Below are 22,500 nucleotides of genomic sequence, written 5' to 3'. Positions count from 1 at the left end.
TCCTAGATTCAGATTTCGATGCTGTAATCGATTTTGATTTTTCTTTGAACATCCGCAGCAATGATTAGCAAACATCGGCTGATTTTGATTTTCTCCGCAACGGCAGGAGATCTTTAGGCATACTGTACAGCAGCAGGCCCTGTACCTGATGGCAGGAAGCATTTTTCAAAGTGCTGTATTGTTCAGCTGAGGTGGGGGAGGGGGCAAGGGAGAAACAGAGAGAGAGCGAGAGTTGGGGAGGGGGGGGGGAGGCTGGCCAATGTTGTGTCTGGCTGAGGCTTGCACTTGTTGTATGCTCACGAATACATAGGCTTTGGGGCAGTGGAGATAGCAATGAGTGTGCTCAATTAATACATATAATTAAGGAGTGTGTGTTGGATGCGTAGCTGCATGCTCGCTCTGTATGCAAGAGATGCTCAGACGCTCTGAGTCCTCATTTGACTTAAAGATGAGTTCAGTACATGGAAGCTTTCTTGTTCAGGATTTTTCTTTTAACATTTTAGTAGCAAAAAAAGAGAAATTCCGAGAGGGCTGAAAGCTGCTGTGTGAGGAGGTGGAAGAGTCCATGTGAAGATGTATCTCTCTCCGTCCCTGAGACCCTAACTTGTGACGTTGTGCTTTCATGTCCACGGGTTAGGCTCTCGGGAGCTGAGAGGGATGCACGGCCATCTCCCACACGTTCCTGCCTCGAACAATGCAGATCAGAAGCCATGGCGCAGTGAGCTAAGGCGTTCACTGCACGCTCACCATGTCACACTTTTCAGTTTGGCTCACACCCTGCAGAATGTTGCATGTCACCTGGGTTTCTCTCTTCTCTGTCTGCTGCACCGGGCATCGTTGCACATCATTAAATGTAGATTGAGTAGATACTGCAGACTGACTATATACTGTTGAAATCTCTGGGGTTTGGAGGATGGGAGTGTAGTGGCATGAATGCTGTTTTAAGGATCATGTGACAAAGTTAAGGCAGAATGAGCTGAGCCATCTAGATGGATTACTGGAAACTGTCATCTTCTAGCAACAGAGGCCTCATTGTATCAGTATTGGCTATTGACACGAGGGCTACATTATTTTTTGCAATTGCCTAAATTTAACCATCAAAAATGTGTCATTATTGCCAACCTTTAATGTGATGCTACTTATTTGTTCACATATAAAGCACTTATTGTGGTCTGATGTTAACGAGGCCACAATAAGCATTTTGATCTGATTCCACACAAGTAAGACATATAAATGACTTTTATTCTGCTTTTCAATGGATAGTTTTAATGTTACGTGGCCTAAATGCTATTTTAAATGACTTCCCACTTCAGTGGAATAACATATCTTTTAGGTTTTAAGCATCACAGCTAATTATTTAGCAATCCAGTAGCATAACAATTAGCACAGTTACCTTTAAAAAAACTGCTTCGGGTGAAATGCTAATTGGATGCAATGTCAATGTTTGTTGGCATCCTGAGCCACTAGCTGACTAAAACTAATAGGCAGTGGCACTGCTGCTGTTAAAGAAATAGCAGCTGGTTAGCATCAGTAGCTTATGAGAGATAATGCTAATGCTGCTGTGATAGCATTAACCTCTTCATACACCAGTGGATACTGTTAGGTAAAGAAGCTTCTGTCAGTGTGATAGCTCTTTGTTTCTCCAGCGGGCATGGCTGTCTGTGTGTGTGTGTACCTTTCTGATTTGAGAGCAGCACAGAGTAATATTGAGAGCGTGACCATGACAGCTCTGTACATTATGTGCTTGACCTCAATGAACCCTCAGCGATGTTAAAACTCACTCACTCATGCTAACACAAATTAAGGTGACAGTAAGAACACACTCACCAGGCAGCTAGTGATGTCCACTGAGAATAATCTGCAGCACCTTTTGTCGCTAGACGATGACGATGACATCGTCCGTGATTCATATGTGAAGTGCTTCTGAATATGCAACTGATTTTGGTGTCGACCTGCAACCAGAGTGGCAAGCACCCTTCGTCCTCGATAGTAACAGTTCAGTTAGTCATAGTAGCAAAGTAGCACATGGCGACTCTTAAGGGCACATGTCCATTTTCGTGTGAGCCATGAGGTTCTTTTCTTTCTCCGACTGGTAATTGAAGGATTTGTTTACCATGTTATGGCCCTCATTTGCACCGTGCAGTTTGCTCTTAAGGGTCCATCACTCTCCTGAGATCCATTTGCAGCATATTGTTTAGAAGCAGCTCTTTGACAGCATGATTCATCAATATTTGACTTAGGCCCATCACACCATAACTAATATCTTTTTTAATGGGGCATAGCGGGAATTTTGATGATAACTCAACTTCATGGACGCTACCCTTCATTGAAATGAATGCTAAACTCCATGCACTTGTGGATCTAAGATTTTAGGCAGTGGAAATTGTGCTGGGTGCTAGACATGAGTTGTGCTAATGTCTACTGTAAGGCCCTACAGAGATGCTTATGAAAAACATATTTTTTTGGTGGTTGTTCTACATGATGTAATGTTATATATTACGTTATTACATTCTAAGATTTGTATACAAATCTTTTTTTTAATTCAGACTTGCTTGAATTCAAAGATTGCATTGCTGCCCCTGTGTGCAACAAAGAGCTGTCATTTCAAGTCATTGTGACGCTGAAACTTTATTTATTTTGATCTTTTTGACATAATGGACATGTTTGCTTTTACTATTGGCCTTGAAAGCTATATTTATAGTTTTCCCTCCCTCCGTGCCATTTATTCCACTGACAAAAGCTGGATATGATGTGCTGATGTGTTGCAAAAGTCTTCTTCTGTCTCAATGTATGTATCAACCGGGATTGTGTGGAGTCCCGCAGATGCTTCCATCCCGTTGTTAATGAACTAATATGGATTTTAACTTGAACCCCCTCTGCACTGCTAATCTGCTGCTTTAGCAATTATCTTATGTAACCCCTCTGTCAGCCCCCTCTCTCTCTCTTTTTCTACCATCTCTCTGCCTCAAAATCGTTTTTTATTTGTTCAGTTCGGTGAACAAACAATAACCTGGAGCGAGTTAGTGTCTAGCCGGTAAGCTCGAAAAGGGGCTGCAGGCTTGCTCTCCATTGTTCGGCTGCATCGCAGACTGTCTGTACACTGTGTCCCCATGGCTGAGGCAGAAATGGAGGACAGCCAGACAGACAGCCAGACAGACAGACAGACAGACAGTCAGCTGTTTCATCGCCTCAATGTTGATAGAATTTTTTGCGAAAAATAATATATGCCGATAAGTGTCATCATCTCCTGACACAATGGAGATGATGCGGTTTGCATGTGCTGAATTCCGAACATTTGAGACAGATTCAATGAAAATGTTCTTCTGTGATTGAGTGGTGACTCTTTGGGAACCTTTAACCCAGCAGCTTCAGGTGTTTCAGTCAGTAAAACCTGCAATGACACCTGCTTTACTGAACCTGTACCAATAAATCTCAGAGATTTACTAGTCTAGATTTCAGTTTCAGTTTAGTATCCCAAAATGGTCTAAATGCAACTTTTGTGGCTCAAAATATCCGTATCAGTTGATTCCAAATGCCAGCAGGCAGCTTTTCATTGATTGGAGTCCATTTTAAGGTTGGACTTTTCTTAAGGCGGACTGTGAAAGATGCAGTCAAAAGGGAGTGTGTAATAGTTCAAGTGTATGTTAGGAGGGTATGTTGGATGGGTTGCTGCAGGGTTACGCCCAAAGTGCCTCAGTAAAATGTTTCGCACGTTTAGATAAAAATAAATGTTAAAATATTGATCAGAGAGATTGATAAGAGAGAGAAAAAAGCATTGAACAAGGCGACAGAAGGCTACAATAAGCCTACACATCTCTTTGTGGCAGCAGGGGTGGTTTCTCTCCGTGTCACCATTCTGCAGTTTTTTCTGCCACTCCCTTCAACGCACTGCCTCGGCTCAGCTAAAGGCGTTTGAAGCACACTCATCAATAATCAGAGCTGGTCAGCGCTTGTGTGTGTGTGCTTCCTTAAGTATCTGTCAGCATGTCTGTAATGTCTGTTTGTGTGTGTTTAGCGGTTCTTCGCACTGCAGAGGGGTTCACTACCCCTTCCTTCCAGTCTGTCGGTGAAACAAGATGGCGTTGCAGCTCCACGTGGGCCCCTCCCGGGCTGGTTAATGCCCATTACCTATGCCACCGGAAAGCCATAGGTACACCTGGGGCATATTTACTCGCCACCACATAGCTGAAATTGCTGCGGCGCTTCTCAGTACTGTAGCTTGGCCAACTTTAGGGCATTTACGATTTGGGGCGGATCCAGTGTTTTTCTTGTTGTTGTTTTTTATCACTGTCTGTGTATCAGCTGCCAAACTTTTGTCTGCAATTTGGGCGCTCATAAATGTGCTGGAGGGGTGAACGAGTACGTTTTTACCACGATATAGCTTGATCGGAGGAGCCTAAGACCCAAGATTTTCACTGACAATGACTTCTGTAATTGTTGTGCATCTGACAATAAATAAATACACTGAAACTCTGTGTGTGTGTGTGTGTGTGTGTGTGTGTGTGTGTGTGTGTGTGTGTGTGTGTGTGTGTCCGCTCTGACTCCAGCTAAGCTGAGCTTTGGGATAGTGCGCACAGTCACATCACACCAGCAGATTAACCAGACTACACATTATTAATCTGAGAGAGACTAATGTCACCAACAATGTGTCAGCAGTCACACATACACAAAAACACACTTAAAAAAGCGTAGTTAAATCTGTGCACTTTTTCTCTTCCTTATAGTAACCCAGGTAGTGGTGTGACTGGAGGCCGAGGCAGAGCCTGTCTCCTCTTCAGTGTCAGTGTTGCCCTGCTCCATGTCATGTTGGATTTAAAGACAGGCTGGAAATCCCCTGATGAATCCACATTTAACCCTTTGCTGCCACGTCAACCAAGAAGCTAAAGAAATACTTTTGTTTGGGCGTTTGAAGGAGAAGAGCTTAAGCATGTTAGCTACAGTTAACATTTTGGATCATTTTCTACCTCAACAGCCTTATTACCAGGAAGCTGTGCAGATGTGATCAGCTATTGTGTGTCTGCACAGAGAGAGATTTGATTTGGGGGTTTCAAGTTGGTTTCTTATTCTTTTTTCAACTGAGTTGGCAATATTTTGAGGAACTGTATCTGTAATCTATTTGACGGTGGTACGGGCATGTCACGCAGCAGCTGGATCACAACAAGATATACCACCAACAAATCTTACACAATTTGAGACTTAGACTATATCTGAGTTGTCTAAGAAGATGTTAAAACATCTACATACCTGTAGCACCATAACAATCTTTGAGACAATATGGACATTTCTTTTTCATGAATTTTACTTTTTTTCACAATTCTTTTTGCAACAAAAAGTTGATTGATCAATCGGTCGATTGATCAATCAACTAGATAGATAAACTTGTAATCCCCACACAAGGAAATTGAAGTGTCACAGCAGAAAAAGGAAGTACAAGACGAGATGCACAGTATTTAAAAGAAAAAAGAAAAAAAAGCTACAATACTACATACACTGTTTTTATTCTAGAATTGAATTCTATTTTGTATGGCTTTTTTTTTTTGCTTCATGGGAATCCTGACTAGATGTTATGTTTAACAACAACATAACATATGATAACACCATTGTCTTCCTTGTAATAAATATAGCAATAATGTGAGAGAAGTACAGTAAGCCCAGTGTTCTCTTCAGAGGCCTGGTATTGAAATAGAGACGTCTTACAGACATAATTAAATAAATGTAATTTCACTTGATTGTCAAGTCTTGGGATGCTTATCAGTAGAAGCTCTAAATGAGTTGTGGGAGTTTTCTAAGCAGACATGTCATCCATCTTGTTTTATATTTTTATCTTTGGAGTTCTTTTTTTTAACCTTTTTAAAGTATTGAATCTGTTACAACAAGATTAATTCTTCGGTGTGATTTTTGTTTCTGCAGAGCTGCCAAGACAAATTACAACATCCTTTCTGCTGAACCACGAAGACATCGGACAGTAAATGGGCCGAGAAAAAAAGACATTAATAAAGACAGTTGATAAGCAAGTTCTCAGTAGACAGGATGCTTGCTGTGATTAATCCATATGATCTGAAATTGGATGTATCCATGGTCCATGGTAAAAGGGATTACAGTACCACATTACTACATTTAATGAATAGACCTATACTATATATACAGTTAATATTTAATTAGTAATTCATTTTATTTGAAAATAAAACTGCAAACGTCAGCAGTAGGCCTACCACTGTGGTGGGCTGCATGTACTGTACTGTAGGCCTATGTATTGCACATTCTGACACAGCTGTTAAATAGCTTTTTCTTTCTCTCTCTTTCAGCCTATTAGACCAGGTCAGGACATGTCGGGGAATGGTACATGAACATGAGATGGATATGACAACCATACTGGAGCAAGCCTAAGCTGTTCATATACACGCATACTGAGATACTAAGATGTTTTCCATAGTAATTTACATGTATTTTCCTTTGTAAAACAAAATATATTTAATGCTAATAAAATATGTATTAAAAATACCCTCCTTTTGTATTATTCCAAGAAATGCACCATTCTAAAATTGTATCATCCTTAGCATATTAAGTATATATGCTAGTATTTGATATGTGAGGCATAGCTATGTGATCGTATTTGCCATGTCTTAACAGCTCCATGCTAACATTTTTGACACATAGTATGTTAAGCGATAGCAGTCATCATATTAACACTTATGTGATAGTATATCACAAACTAACATTTTAGTGTACACTATTCTGGGAAATAATGCCTCATGCTGGCCTTGGTCTATTACAGTAGCATACACAGTGTTGAGTGGTAGAAGGCTTCTTAACCCTTTATGACATACGTACATTATACTATATGATAGCAAATTCAAAGCTAATATTCACATTTACACTATTGAGTGATAATGCTCTGTGCTAATACTTTAGTTAGTAAGCATTAAAGTAAGACTAATTATGCTAACATGATAACATTCATTAAGTGAGTGAGCCTCTATGCTATGCTATAATTCCACCCTTGTATGCTGTTTGCTGCAGATTATCAATCCATGGCATTTATTCCAGTTCATTCAAGTTGTTCAGTGATGACGTGTCAACTTTTTGTGGTGTCCACTTAAACTCAACCTGCCTCCTCTACCTCAGTGATTCACCACATTTCCAAGAATTACTTTTAACACCGCTAAGAGTGCCTGCCTGGACTTGTTATTGCCAGCTTTTGGTTTTAAATTGGATAAAGTGATAACGACAGGGAAACGGGCACATACTGTCAGGCTGATACAAACAGAGAGTTAGTAACTGAAACAGAGTGACATTTTCTGACTAAAAAAACAACACAGCCATGCCTCTTCTTCAGAGCACAGCATGTCATTTAGCTGTACTGCATTATAGGCAATTAGGGCTAGTGTAAAATAGATAGCTCTTGCTTTTTCTAAGCTTATTCAGCTTATTATGAAATTAATTATTGTAGAAAGAAGCCCTACAATGCAAACAACAATTGATGTCCATTGTAGATTATTGATCAACTGAAAGGTTTTCTCATATTATTCCATCAGAGCTGTTCTCTACACAACATCATATAATTTACATTTGGCTTTATAGATGTTTAGGTGAGATTATAATACCACACACCATATTTGCAAACCTCACACTGAGAGAGAGATTTTTTTCTGTATTATGCTTATTGGATTTAGACAATATTCATAGTCCTTGGTAAGCGACAGACAGCAGCATGAGCTCCAGATGTGTCTTTTAATTTGTTGAACAAAATAAAAAATGAAGTATCTGTTTCATAATTGGTAGTTTTGTCCTTTTAGACGGATACCAATTCTTAATTTGTTGAATTGTGTTGACCAAATTATATTCGCATCAGTATGCAATTATAGAAGCCAATACATGTAGAACCTTGTGTTCAAATAAAATTGTAAACTGTAAATACTGAATGTGTTATGAATGTGTGTTGTTGTTGTTGTGTGTTTTAAATTATTTTTAGTTTTAAATAAAGTAAGAAATCGATACTGATGCCTTTTAAGTACTGTGTTTTCACTCTTTATGCATACAAAAGATATGTAACCCCCTATTTATAAACCAACCATCAATGGGTTCCTTTATATAAAATGTGTGCTTTCAATCGTTTCAAGGACTATCATGATGACTATATAAATCCATTTCTGACAGTGCAGAACATACCCATTTATGATGTTATAACTTGAACTCAGTCTAAATAAGCTGAAAGTGTGCACACAGTATATTTTGAAAGTGTGTCACTTTGTTTAAACACTTTAATTTCCCAGTCCATATACCTCAACATGACGTCATCTTATCTTGTGAGTTGCCTAAGTGTGTGGTCGCAGTGGACCACAAACAGCACAGTCATTATTTACAGCCTGAGAAATGCATGGGTTTTAATAGCATGTATTGATGCATACTTTTGAAATGAGTTGCCATCTCACATTTTAAGGAGGTCTAACTGAGTATTTTTCATTTGTGTCAAATGTGGGAGTTGTCAGCCTCAAGTGCAATAGGTTTCACAGCAACAAAGAGAAATGCTCAAATACAGATAAACCTCTCATTGAATGTATTTCTAATAGATATGATTATTATTAACTTGACCAAGATGATTAGGATTATTGTAAGATACGATTCCGGTACATAAAGCTGTCTGATCAAATCTGTAAAAAATGCCAACTATGATTGCTGGAACAAAGATGTAGAGGCAGACAGAGTATACTGACAGAACAAAGCTGAATCTCTATTTCATTTGACATGATTTTTTTCACTCATTCGCTGTCTCTCGCACTCTCTGTCCCTCCATCGCTCCCTCGCTCTGGCTGTAAACCCATGCTGAGATTTGGCTCACACACACTGGAGCTCTCTGCAGCCGAAAGTAGGCCAAAAGCCATCTGAGGACGAGGCTCAGAGAGAGAAAAAGGGAGAGACAGCGAGGCAGGGAGGCAAAGACAGGCGGGTGAAGAAAAATGAAACGATAGAGGACATGAAGAAGGACATGATTTGATCTCATTTGCACATTAAATCCATTTGATTTGTGGCTCTTTTTTTGCAACTCATCTTTTAGATTACACATCACAAGGTCTTTGTTATGAATAGGCTCCAATCAACATGTTTTTAAGGACTGATATTGATATTTTTTATCTTTAATTATGACATTTCAATACACTGCCACATTAAGACAATAATATTTTATAAATTCTGCACAGAAAGCAATATTGATGACATTCCTTGAGATTGTTTAGGCCCAGAATACAGTATGACCCCCTGAAACTGTTGGGTAAAATTGGCAAGGTCTTCTTGTCAAAAATCTAAACAAACTTCAATAAGTATATGAAAATATACTTGCATATTTGTGTGAAATTGGAAACATCAACTGATATAGGAAGTTCTATGAAAGCTGTGTGTAGGGAGGGAACTTCATTATATTGATGGTTTTAAAAATTGAATGCAGGTATGTACAGGATATTTCTTTAACCTCAGCTGAGTGTTTAACACTTCTGCGTCTGTTGTTCAATTGACAAAAGAGACAAAATGGTTTCAGTTGTTGCTGTAAACAGCCATTAAGAGATGAGCATTAAACAAAATGTCCGAACCCTGGTAGTAAATGCTCCATTGTTTAACCAAACATCTTTTACTTCGTCTTCATTACATTTCTGTGCCATTTTTATTTTCAACTATTACATGCAAATTTATACAGTGCACGGACATTATCTCTAAAGGCCTCACTTCAACAACAAAAAAATATGTATTTTTTCTTTTCTTATTATTAATTCTTAGCAACATTTCTTGGTGACACTGTCTCACTACCTCAGGGTTACGTTCTCAAACTTTTCTGTATACATGTTAGCTCCAATGTGCATAATTAATCAGCAGAGAATCTGTCCTCATGTCTTTGTTGGCATCAGTCGTGTCTGTTTCATTTTCTTGGTCACTCTGACTCCATCCAGTTTACATTCTCAGGCCAGTCCACTTTTCTTTACATATTTTTACCTCCAAAACAAATCGATTTAATACATTAAGACATATACAAATTATTTGATTATGGATTGATTATTGTGTTATGGGCTTTTCCCTTTTTCTCTCTAATATGCAATTTATAAACACATGTTCAGATAAGATTTTGAAAATGTGAATACTGAAATGAACATGCTTTTATTTTTACCGATGTGGACCTGCCCTGAATGCAAATGAACAAACTCATCTTTGTTCCTTTCAAACAATGCTGTTTCATTAATGCTTCAGTATTTGATTTTCTTTTATAAACGCTTAACATTTCTTGGTCCCTGTCTCACATCCTCAAAGGCTACATTCAACTTTTCTTTACATATTTTATCTCCACAACATATTTGCCGTCAAAGAGTTTGTGTTCACTGCTTTTCTGTCTCATAGCAGCTCATCCCACTTAGGTAAGTGTGAGTCACTAAGTTAACCCTTGTGTTGTCATTCATGTCGTCGACCGTGCAACTTTCCTATTTTTCTGGGTCAACATTTTTAAATTAGAACTTCTTTTTCAGCTTTTTGTCACTTTTTCCGATGTTTTTGTTGATTTTTTTCCAACTTTTTGTCAATTGTTTTCCTGCGTTTTTTAAAGCTTTTTCTGACATTTTGTCACTTTTTTCAACGTTCTTTTGTCATTTATATATTTTTTTTCAAATGAAAGTAGTGAACTGATCATATATTTTACTTGTGCTTACCGCTGTATGGAGCCATCCAGGTTATTTCCCTTGACAAATTGTTTGAAAAGAAAGCCAAATTTCTAATATAGAAACTTTTTTAAAAAATGGGTCAAATTTGACCCGGGGACCACAGGAGGGTTAACTGGAGGTTAAAATTGTCTAATCTCCATTTGTTAGTCTTGTTAACAGTATAAGAGACATGTTCTAAGCACCTGGGTTTTGTTTCTTAATGTTGTACTTTGCTCACATAAAGATTACTGAGTAAAAACAGTTCGTAGTTTGACAGTTACATTTTGGATTTGATGGATATCAATGACATTGTGATATCCAGTTGTGATATCCAGTTCATCTGAAGAATTCCTTTTACATCAATTTCATTTTACATAGTTGAATTCCTAATTATGCACTCAACCTCTAAATGATATGATTGTATCGCGTCCCAACAAAATTGTTTCCCTTGCATTAACTCTAGACTTAGCTAAACTATTCCCTTTCCTGAGGAAAGAGAGAATGGCTAGTTTGTTGCATAATTCAATTATTCATGGAGGAACATAATCTCTATAATTATTAGGTCATTATTATGGTCTACATCATGTAATCTTTGTCTCAGAGCTCATTCTCATTTCACTAAATTAAAGACTGGGTATTCACTGTCATTTTAGTACAGCTCAGCTTCTTTGCACTGCTACCTTATAGTATGCAACGTCCTACCAACACATGATATATTTCAACATATTCACTGTCTTTAGATGTTATTATTTTAATTCAATAATCCATTACTGTTTTTCTTCCCCTCACACAGTAGATGCATGTTTTTCAAACTTGTCCTAAAACATTCTTTTACATATTTAGCATTAGCTAAATACGTTTTGGGGGAGGAAAGCTTATGCCATCTGATTACATTTTTGTGATCATATTATTTATTATTTAACCTTTATTTAACCAGGTAGGCCGTTGAGAACAGGTTCTCATTTGCAACGGCAACCGGGCCAAGAAAAGCATAAGCGTTCGAGACAACATACGGTTTCACATTCAATACAATACAGGAATACAGAATAAAATAGGCTTCATAAAGTGCAGATTAAGTAAGCATTACAAAGCCGGTGCAAAGTGAGGTGTAAGTAAGACAAAGGATATGTGAAGGTAATATGGTAATAACACAATATACATGAATAGACAGTATACTATAACACTGCTGAGATGTAGTGAAGAGCCAAACAAAACAAAACAAAAACAGTTAGTGCAAATTATGATCTATGTTATATGTTATAACGCAATATATATGAATAGACAGTCTATATAAATGCTGAAATGTAATGAAGAGTCTGGTTAGTGATATAGGTCATATAAGGGGTGGCTGTGTCTCGGAGGTAGAGTGATTGCTTCTCAATCACAAAGTTGGTGGATCAATCCCAGGCTCTGCCGGCCACATGTCAAGACACTGAACCCCAAGTTGCTCCCCATTTCAATACACTGCCACATTAAGACAATAATATTTTATAAATTCTGCACAGAAAGCAATATTGATGACATTCCTTGAGATTGTTTAGGCCCAGAATACAGTATGACCCCCTGAAACTGTTGGGTAAAATTGGCAAGGTCTTCTTGTCAAAAATCTAAACAAACTTCAATAAGTATATGAAAATATACTTGCATATTTGTGTGAAATTGGAAACATCAACTGATATAGGAAGTTCTATGAAAGCTGTGTGTAGGGAGGGAACTTCATTATATTGATGGTTTTAAAAATTGAATGCAGGTATGTACAGGATATTTCTTTAACCTCAGCTGAGTGTTTAACACTTCTGCGTCTGTTGTTCAATTGACAAAAGAGACAAAATGGTTTCAGTTGTTGCTGTAAACAGCCATTAAGTTGCTCCCCAGATGCTGTTAAATGCAGTAATATAATTTCACTACATTGTACTGTGTGTATGTGACGATTAAGAATAAAGTTTGATAACCCAGTAAACTGGAATAGACAGTCTATATAGATGTTGAATGTAGTGAAGAGTATATATATATATATATATACAGAACATTGATATGAAGCATCTGCAAAATTTTCATTGCCAAGATTTATTTTAAATGTGTTTTCACTGCTCAAGGCAACTTTATTTAAACATTCATTAAAGAGAATATAAAATAAAACCAAGATCAAATATAATAAGACAGGTATAAAATACAAGAATAATAGTACGTGTTGTCTGGAATATGCTGAAATGTATGTTGATTAAAAGAGAATAAAATGTATTTTACTTAATTTGTTTTTCAAATAGAATAAAACAATTTAAACACATCTGAGCCTGACCTGGATCAATTCCAGGTCAGGCATTTATGGCTCAGTCCTGGCAATGTTATAAAAAAAACGTTTTAGGGAGAGTTTGGCCATGTTACATTACCATTACATGATTGTAAGATTAGGTTTTAACATGCAATTAATATCAATTTAACAATTTTATGTTTTGAGTTACTTTGTTTCAAAACAGCAGCGCCAATTTTGCCATCATGTCAATGTCATCGGTCACATTAGACAATTCTTCTTTTTTTTTAATACTTTATTGCAATGTTTTCAATCATCAATCTTTCACCTCCTTCCAGAAAAAGCGTTAACACTTCTAAGTCCATTGCATTTCCATTTTATACATGTACAAAGACATTAATATCTAATAAATAATAACTGCAAAACGCCAAAACAAAACCAGAAAAAATTTAAATAAAGATAAAATGTTAGCTTATGAAATATCAAGAAGAGTATAAATCAAAAAATTACTTAATACTTGATTTAGAATAAAAGAAACGTGAAAGAAAAGCTTACAAATATCTACAAAATATTACAAAACTCACTATTGTAGAAAATAAAGGGAAAGAAAAATGGGAAAAACAATTGGAAATTATCATATCAGCAGAAGGAAAAGAGTCATTAACTGGAAACTGTCAGAAACATCACAATCAAAATACAGGAGGGGGTTTGCCTGGAAAGTGAGCATAAGTATGGGAAATGTTAGCCCTTAGATGGGATTAGTTGCTAGAGAGGATGTGGGGAACAAGTAGCAAACTATACACACACATTCTTCACATGTCCAATATTAATACCCTTTTGGGAAGAGTTCGAGAAAACCCTAAAAGTATGTTTTTGATATAAAAGGACATCTGAAAATATAAAATACCTACAAGAAATTAAACTTTCAGAAGACATGCATCTTTTTAACATACTACGTGTGACTGCCGTAAAGCAGGTGACAAGGACATGGAAACAGTCAAATCCACCCTAACTTAAATTCATGGCTATCAACAATAGAGCAAACTTTAGACATGGAAAAATTAACCATTACAATCAGGGATTGCACATACAAATGGAATAAGATCTACCCCAAAGAAAATCTTGATCTCTATAAGTATGTGAGTACTGTCGATAGCAAAAACGAGCTGAATCGGTGCTAGCTATATGGAGCTGCTGCAGCTAATGCAGAGAGCTCCCACTTAGCTAAAACGGCGGTTTTGGGGGAATATCATAAAGAGTGCCTTTGTGCCTCTTTAACAGACACAAAATGCAATTAAAATGTCTGTGCAACATGAACAGGGCCCTTACATGACAACAAGAGGCGTTTTCAACTCAGACATTGTTTAAATTCACTTACCCTGTTAGCTGCTAGCTGCCGTCTGGGATGAGTGAGTGTGTTCAGCCAGGCTTCAGTAATAATCATCAAGCAGCAGTTCTGTGTGTATTTGTAGCATATATATCCATTTTGTGTGCAATCCATCTGGCGTTGGTGAATAGTAGTCTCTGCAGTGGCGAACTGTGTGTTAGTTGCCTTAGCCAGGCTAGCAGCCCCGACCTGCATCCTTCTACTACCTCCCCGCCTTCCCCGCCTGCCGCAGCCGACAACAATCCACGGGCGCCCGCTGGTCTGGTGGATGTCCTCCAGAGGACAGTTCATGCTTTCGCGGTGACATTTTTGCAGCGAAAAAAGTTTATTTCTCCCTCTAAAATAGATAATTGAGCACTGTAGTGGTTATGATCATATCAGTGACTATGTAACTACATGGAAACGGGCCAAATGATGCCTGTTTCTTGTACCTGCGTGATGATTATTACTGAAGCCTGGCTGAACACACTCACTCATCCCAGACGGCAGCTAGCAGCTAACAGGGTAAGTGAATTTAAACAATGTCTGAGTTGAAAACGCATCTTGTTGTCATGTAAGGGCCCTGTTCATGTTGCACAGACATTTTAATTGCATTTTGTGTCTGTTAAAGAGGCACAAAGGCACTCTTTATGGTAGTCCCCTAAAACCGCCATTTTAGCTAAGTGGGAGCTCTCTGCATTAGCTGTAGCAGCTCCATATAGCTAGCACCGATTCAGCTCATTTTTTTTTGCTATCAACAGTACTCACATACTTATAGCGATCAAGATTAACGTAAAAATTGCCTGGAGTTCTCCTTTAATTAATTCCAATGGAATTGCTGTGATCAGTTGGTTGCACTCGTGGGGATGAAGTATACCCACCACATCTTTTGTTCAGCTTTGGTGAACTTTGACATGCAGATGTGCAGTGATGTAGCCATAGCTGAGGGGAACTGAGGAAAGATCATGGCGGACACTATCGTAGTTTTTTTAATTAACATGGTATCAAACAATGAAAACAATGTGAAGTGGGTTTCAGCTCATTGTTTAGCTATCTGGCCCGCAATTTTACTGTTAGGGATCACTCACCGCTCCCATGGTGTCGTTTTTAGGCCACAGCAGGCAGCTGTTTTTAGAGGAAAAAGCACTAAAAACTCACTGAAAAACTTTTTTTTCATTCATATATTCATGAAATACATAAAAATGGGTGTGGGAGACTACCGGAGAGGCGGCCCTCATCAGGTTCTGTTACGGCCCTGGTCTTGCCAGGCTCAGGTTGAGCATTTGCTGTCATTTCACATCATACAGTACATACTGTATGGACCAGAAAGTGGGATACGTGGGCCACAGTTGGGTCAGATGTAAGTTAGTTTCTGTGAAAATATTTTGTAATTCACTTCAACCTCAGTCCTGTGAATTCCTTGACACACATGACAAACCGAGAGCCTTTCCCACAACTGGTCTCTCCAGATGTAATAGGCTACCTGAAAAGACGTCCTTCTCGCTTCCCATCGAGATTCATTTCACCTTCTCTCCTTGTCTCTGTCTCTCCCTTTGGCTTTCAAGTAGTTGCAAAGGCTCTTCTGGATGTTAAATACAGCTTTCATTTCAGCCAGTTCCTGCTGTAATGAAACTGTAATGATGCCCATTCACTGCTGTCAGCCCTGCCAGAACAAACCCATTGACCTGGAGGTAGTGCATGGCATGAAGGCCCCATCCCTCCAGTGCTGAGCGGGGCTCCAGAAAGGGCCTCCTGGAACGCTGGCTGGGCCAGCCCCCTAAACACTCTCAGGAGCTGCCGAGGGGAAAAAGTAGAGTGGAGGGAGATAGAGAGATACCCGGGACGAGAGAGAAGAGGGAAACAAGAGAGAGAGAGAGAGAGATCTCAACCCAAATACCACCCACCTCTTCATATTTTATTTCTCATCCACCGCCCCCACCCATCCTCTCCACTTTTCTCTTTTTTCTTTCCTCGACACAGCTTTTTTCAAAACATACAGCTGAAAATACACATACTAAGTCTTTGTATGTGTGCATGTGTGCACGTGGATATGTATGTGTTTATTTTGCTCATGCTGAACTATGTGAGCAGTGGTAGCAGTTAAGTGAGGGAGTGATATTTTCCATGTACTCTACAAGGGCAGGACTATCCATTTCAAATTGTAATAGCTGCTTCCTGTTCCATAATCATTTCCACCTTGGCCACAGCAACCGTTTCTCTGTGCTACTGTATGCAGAGGCTCACTCAGTTAAACTGTATACATTGTACAGTAACCGTGTTATAGGGGGAAATTCCATTCATTCATAAAGCTGATAAAAGATAAGTCAGCAGTTCTCAGGATCTTGGTTATTCTGATCATTATCTTGGTTATACCGAGCATTAGATGTGGTTCAGGGTTCAACCAATGTTTCTGTTTGTCAATGCGCGGTAAATATGGGCTATTTTGTATGAGATATCAGCCCCATAGTGCTGAGAGGTTGCTGCTGTGTACCACAGCTACAGTATTGATAAAGTCTTTAAAACATGAAATTATTATTATTATTTTAACTATTTATTCATCACACCATTGTTCAGTAATGTTGTTTGTTGTTATTTATGTAGTCGATCCGAATACATCCCTGTGTGTTTCCCTTGGTATTGAGTTACAGTAGTTGTGTTTATTATTTAAGGGTTTTATTAAAGGCCCATACCACTGTTTTTTACAAAGTTGCCCATTTATCACTCACAAACGTTTTTTAAAGATCCCCTACAGACAAAACTCCCCGCTTTGAGTAACAGTTTGTGTCTATATAGTTTTTTCACAAAAAGTTAAACTACATTGTTAAAAGTTCTTAAAATTAGATCTATTTCTTCTCCATCCCAAAACTCCAGAATCTATGAATATGCAAATGTTGTAAGTTTCACAAGTACTACTTCCCTGGAAAGTCCATCTTTAGTGTATGTGCACTGGAGGCCTGCATGCCCAAATCACAATTGGCTTTGCAAACATTTTTGAGTGGGGGGTGACTTGAACTTTTTGTTTTTTAACCCTTTCTCCAGGTACCTAATAGTTGGTTGGTTTTTAAATGTTTCCAACCTTGCATGCTGCAGTTGGCTTCCATTAATTCATTTATTATATATATATATATATATATATATATATATATACAGTCATGTGAAAAAAATTAGGACACCCATGCTAAAGAGGAATAAAAAATAATTTAATACCTAGAGATTGGCATGGTTTTATTTCAGTTAGCCTAATAGCTGGTTTGATTTGCATTGAAAGATGATTTTATGGAAAGTACCCCATGCCAATCTCTAGGTATGGTGAAGGGTATGTGATGATGTGGGGCTATTTTAATTCCAAAGGCCAAGGGAACTTTATCAGGATGCATAGTATCCTGGATCCATGAAATAACTGGCCTTTAAAAAATAAAAAATCTGCCTGCCTCTATGGGAATTTAACAAAGGGGTGTACTGACTTATGCCCCCTGTATTTTTAAGGAAGAACATTTATGTATTTACTGATACATTATTCATTCACAAAGAAAATTGGCGTCCCTTAAAGGTTGGATTTTTCCTCATTTTTTTTAACTAAGGCATTAAGATCAATTTGCAAAAGATGATTTTTTTATTCCTCTTTTTAGTCAACTTTAGCATGGGTGTCCTAATTTTTTTCACATGACTGTATATATATATATATATATATATATATATATATATATATATATATATATATATATATATATATACATATAAAAAAGACGACAGTTAACTCAAGGTCCACTTACTACAGAAGAGGATTAGGGCCACATGTGAAAAATGTATTTGAGTTCTGAGTTTAAAGTCAGAATTCTGACTTTATTCTCAGAATGCTGACTTTATTCTTAGAATTCTGACTTTTTTTTTTAAATGTCTAAACATTTTTTTTATTATTTAAAAAACAAAAAAAGGTCAGAATTCTGACTTTAATTTCAGAATTCTGACTTTAACAGAACTCATTAAATTTTTTCACATGGGGCCCTAATCCTCTTCCGTAATTTACATTACTGTCTTTTTCTTGAGATTTAACCCATGTCACAGTGTTCATCAGCAGATGGAGTTTGGCCAGTCGCCATCACCTGACCCATACAATAACCCCATTCTCTGTTTGAAGATACATACGAGACCATTAGATATCATGTAACCAAAGTTCAATTTATGTTTTATAATGAGAAGTGATCCATCATGAAAAACTCAGCAAACTCCAGCCACTGATGAGGACCATGAGTTGAATAAGCTTCAGAAAAACCTTGTAAGTGGACCTTCAGTTAATGTTTTGTTTTCATTTTGGTACATTTTGGTATTGCTACTTTAAGATAAGTAACGGCTCTAATTTCTTCTTCCACCTCTGTGAATAACGGATACCCTGCTTTAAAATATCATCTGTGGTAAAGGGACCATAAATGTAAAAACACTGATGATTCTTTCACCATGGGAATAAACCCTTTACATTCAATATGTGTATGTCTTGCAACGGCAGAAAAGAGTGCATAATGTCCACTTCACATTGAGGCAGCTAAATTGAATAAATAGCATAAGTGATGACGGTTTTAAGTATATCACAGACAAAGTTATCATTTCAATTAGAATAAATGTCAGACAATAGAACATGTTGCAAAGCATCTGTCTTCCTATCATATTAGCTCACCCAGTTTAATAGATCATATGTATTCATTTATAAATTCATATATTATGTATTTTTTTTATTTAGAAGTAATTAAGTACCTGTACATCAGCAGCTGACAAAAAGAAAAGGAATTTATTTCTGCTGCAGAATCTCTGTAAGAATGATCCTTAGAATATCAAATCATTTGAATTTTGACTTTACATTCAAGTTGCTATTATTCATCCTGACATGGAAAATAAAAACTGAATCACAGTAATGTTGAAGGACATCCATTTTAAAGATACTGAAGAATATTGTTGGTTCAGCTGTGAAGTAACAGTGTTGTACTTTATAAACCCATATCAGCTGGATCCTGATGTTGTCATGTGATTTGAGGAGAGGCAGCTCTTTGTTGGGTTTTACCTCAATTCATTTGACTTCAACGCTCTCTGCTCCCAAAGGTAAACAGGAGGTCTGACCTCTCTGTCCGTCCTCTCTCCCTCTTTTTCTATTTCTCCCTCGTTGAAGTCAGATCCCTTCATAATAACTGACAGTAGGAGTAGAGGAGGATAAGAGCCCACTGTTGCCATAGAAACCAGAAAGCAGATCTTTGTGCTACTGTGTTTTCTCTATCTTTCTGTCTCTCTCTCTGCTGGAAAATGACAATCAAATCTGAACTCCTACCTCCCTCCCCTCTCTCCCACTCTCCTTTCTCAGCCACTCTCAGTTCTCCTCTCCTCCCTCTGTGATCCTGCTTTTTTTCCCCCTTCTCACACCCTCCTTCACCATATTTTTGTTTTTTTTATCTCTCGCTCTTCGTCTCTCTCCTTCCCTTCCCTCCTTCCTCTGTACTACCTCAGCCTCATGCTGCTTCTTCTCAAAGCTTAATCTGCACTCGCTGAGCCGCCGAGTGCTACACATGCAGAAAGCAGGGTCACGTTGAGTTTATGCTCGTGTCTGCGTGTTGTTTGCCGCCGTCATATCTGAGGAATGGGGCTGGGTTGAACTACAAGTGATTATATGACGAATGGAGGATGGAAAAATGCACCCCCACCACTCAATCCCATTTTCCCCAACCTCCCAACCCTCCAGCTGCCAGTGCTATTGTCATGTGGACGCTCCTTCTACTGGTTCCTCCATCCAGAACAGCCTGATGGGGTCCATGTCACTTTTAAGTTTCAGGGGAAACTTTGAGTGTTCTTTCCAGCAGCAAATAATGTATCATCAAAGCCGGGATTAAAAGGTTTTTTATTTATTTTTTTATTGAGGAGCAGCTTTGGCTGCTGGGAGATTTAAGCTTATTAGCTTAAAGAGCAGGGGAAGGGAGTTTTTAACTGATGTATGGCAGACTTCAAAGATGGTTTAATCTGTCAGTACACATGCCCTGTACAGGCTATTTATACTGGGGAGCCATGTTTCTTCCAAATGACTTCCTCTAGCTACCCCACCGTAGCTCGGGGTTTTCTGTTTGTCAGTATGTCTAGACAGCTGAGATGGCTCTTCTTTGCACATTAACACTATTTCCCCTAGCTAAAAGAGGTTTTTTAAGCTGCCGTGAAGGATGAAAGTACAATGTGTTTGATGTACTCCATTGTTTTGTAAAATGTACTGTATTGTTACAGCTTTTTGCATAATTGCCACTGATTTCTGTCAGTGTAAGTGGGAAGTTTAAAGGCAAACAAAGGGAATTGAAGCAGCTGTTTTGTACACCCCTAGTAAACTTTTACCTCTTTTTCTATGTTTGTTCGGGTTTCCTATATTTTAATTCCAAGTTCAGCTGTTGTTTTACCCTATCACAATATTAAGACGAGTGCCATTTTTACTTCCCGTATTTGTTCCTGATCACCACAAAGAGCAGATGTCACCATGAATGATAGCCATCATTGTGGATTAGAAATGCACTTACAATATATCCCTGTTAATACACAGCCCTGATTCATCCATGATTAGCAGGAGGCCTTTAATGATCACTGAATGAAAGATGAAAGATTATGGAGTTATACTCTGGATTAGTGTGAAGATTCAGGTGCAGAGTTGATTTCAAGGTTCATTGGCTTTGCAAAAATGTGTGGTTATGGTTTGACTTCTTCTGAATAAAATGACAGAGGACAATGAGACAAAAGAATACATTTGAACTTAAATTTGTACTTGAAGGAGGGTTAGTTTCAGTACGATTGTTTTTTTTTTACACATCTACAGTTTGGCATGATTTAAGGACAGACACGGACAACAGGACTGTATGTACAGAACAATGCAAAACAAGCTGCAAAATATATGATGGATAAAAAGGTGCATCAACAAAGTGTCAACGAACATCAATATTAAGTATAATATCAATTGAATACAAATCCTTTATTGTTATTGCACAGACAACAATGACATTAAGTAGCAATCCTGACAATGCATTCACACACACATGTACACATATCAAACAGTAATTAAAATCAGAAAAGAAATATAGGCTTATTCGCAACCATTTTAAGTCATTTAACACAACCCTTTGCTTTATCAGTTGTAAGCTAGACCACAATCCTCCCCTTACCTTAACCATGTAAGTAATCATGCCATAGTTGCCACAAGCAGATATTGTAAGAAAAACAAATTAAGTACAGCATCGTCAATGAAACCTTTTTTTTATATATTTTTTTACCTTTAATTTGCTTTCTACAGTATTTGCACATGGTAACTGAAGTATGGTTAAGGTTAGGAAAAGATTGTGGCTACAGTTTGATGGAATGCAATGTTGGCACTGGACTGATTCGTGAGGTGTGAAATTGACCAATATGGACAATATGGTTGAATAGAAATATAAAATCTTAAAGGAAGTTTGTCATTAAATGTATGCTTCCCAGATGATAAGCCTGTCCTATTCGGGCACTTCAGTGGCTAGTGCCTGGGAACCAGGATAATCCTTTGTTCAGATGTTACAGACAACCAATTGTCCAAATTTAGCTTTGCTGGCTGTGGATATTCATAGTCCCCAGAAGACAAATCCTAATGTTTTTTGTGACCCCCCCCCCCGACCTTTCGTCTAGCATTACATCATGCCAAAAATATCCAATTCCATTAGGCAAATTGCAATTAAATGTATTGGGCATAACTACTTCAACGTTATCGATATTGTGCTCGAGGGCCGATTTGTGGTGCAGCAAGGCATACATGTTAGACAATCAGACACACAGCACAATACAAGACAACAAAAGGAAATCCACATTAAGTGAAGCACGGAAAATAAGCACATGGAAGCCATACTGAGATACTGATCATGTCTTAATTAGTTTTGTAGCACGTCATTTGGCAAAGGCTTGGAATGTAATGGACATTCATTAATATCAAAAAGTTACGCACTTAAGCTTTAAGGTCCTATAATCCTTCATTAAGGTGCCAGTTATTACATCATAAAGTGCTAGTGCAATAACATCCAGTAGCTGAAACTTGTAGTGAATTTGTTCGTTGATTTGTTGGTTTGTTTGTCTTTCAGCAGGATTACGGAAAAACTACTAGCCCCCATCTATCTATCTATCTATCTATCTATCTATCTATCTATCTATCTATCTATCTATCTATCTATCTATCT

General features: G+C 37.9%; 1 long non-coding RNA gene across 2 annotated transcripts in view; it reads left to right on the top strand.

Moving 5' to 3' along the window:
• Positions 1-8,001, top strand: part of LOC144515772 (uncharacterized) — a 9,053-nt gene extending 1,052 nt beyond the window's left edge. Inside the window, exons 2-3 of one of the 2 annotated variants that reach the window (XR_013501774.1) lie at positions 5,911-6,085; positions 6,306-8,001. This is a non-coding gene — a long non-coding RNA (uncharacterized LOC144515772). Of the gene's footprint in view, positions 1-5,910 lie in introns of both variants that reach the window. The other variant, XR_013501773.1, reaches the window with a different exon arrangement.
• Positions 8,002-22,500: the final 14,499 nt, after the last annotated feature.

This window comes from Sander vitreus, chromosome 3, assembly GCF_031162955.1.
Source record: "Sander vitreus isolate 19-12246 chromosome 3, sanVit1, whole genome shotgun sequence".
In the NCBI taxonomy this organism is placed as follows: Eukaryota; Metazoa; Chordata; class Actinopteri; order Perciformes; family Percidae; genus Sander; species Sander vitreus.
This window is presented reverse-complemented; position numbering and strand designations above follow the sequence as displayed.